The following is a 762-nucleotide window of genomic DNA, read 5'->3' as shown; positions in this document are numbered from 1 at the left end:
TGTACCCCCTCCTTCCTGACAAGTCTGACATCAACCCATTGAAAACATGTCAGTCTCTGCTCCAAGGACACTTCACATTAATTTTTTTATTGAGAGAGATTTTTGCTATAGGGCATGTGAGCTCGCTGGTGATGCAGAGAGATACAAAAAGCAGAAAGTGAGAAATCATCCCCCCAGGGGAAATGGCCACACCTCAATCTCTTCTCCAGTCTCCTCTTGGGATTCTGGACATGCACACATACGCACCTGGTATGAGCTTAAAGCTGCTGGGTCCAGGACTCAAACCATGGTCAACTACATGGGAGTCCAGCAATGTAACCATTATATCATCTGCTAGTCCCCACGTTAATTTTTTTAATGAAATAAATAACTTTGTTATACAAACTCATTTGACACATTAAATATGCAAAGGAAGATATATGAATGGTATAAAATGAATCACATTCTCAAACTACTTGAACACGCAGCAGTGGTCAAAAATAAGGAACTACAGAACGGACCTAGGATTTAATGCAGAAAACACCCAGTATAGAAAAGTTTCAGGCTTCTAACTTCACTGAATCCAGTACTAAATGTGCTCCTTTATATTCTTCAGCTTCTTCCAAACCTTGTCCGTTTTCTAGTATCTGCTGTAGATCCATATTTGCAGCTTCCAGCCTGCACTGGCAATCTGGGATCATCATCCAGGACTCCTGCAGGATCTCTGCCTGCTTTTTTTTTTTTTTTTTTTTTTTTTTTTTTTTTGGGGTTTTTTTTTATTGG

At 39.8% G+C, this 762-nt stretch overlaps 1 pseudogene; it reads right to left on the bottom strand.

The window, feature by feature from the left end:
* Window positions 1-539: 539 nt before the first annotated feature.
* The window catches only part of LOC106736025 (tubulin-specific chaperone A-like), a 612-nt pseudogene continuing 389 nt past the window's right edge, over window positions 540-762 (bottom strand).

Source organism: Tupaia chinensis, unplaced genomic scaffold, assembly GCF_000334495.1.
Source record: "Tupaia chinensis unplaced genomic scaffold, TupChi_1.0 Scaffold000610_1, whole genome shotgun sequence".
Taxonomy (NCBI): Eukaryota; Metazoa; Chordata; class Mammalia; order Scandentia; family Tupaiidae; genus Tupaia; species Tupaia belangeri.
This window is presented reverse-complemented; position numbering and strand designations above follow the sequence as displayed.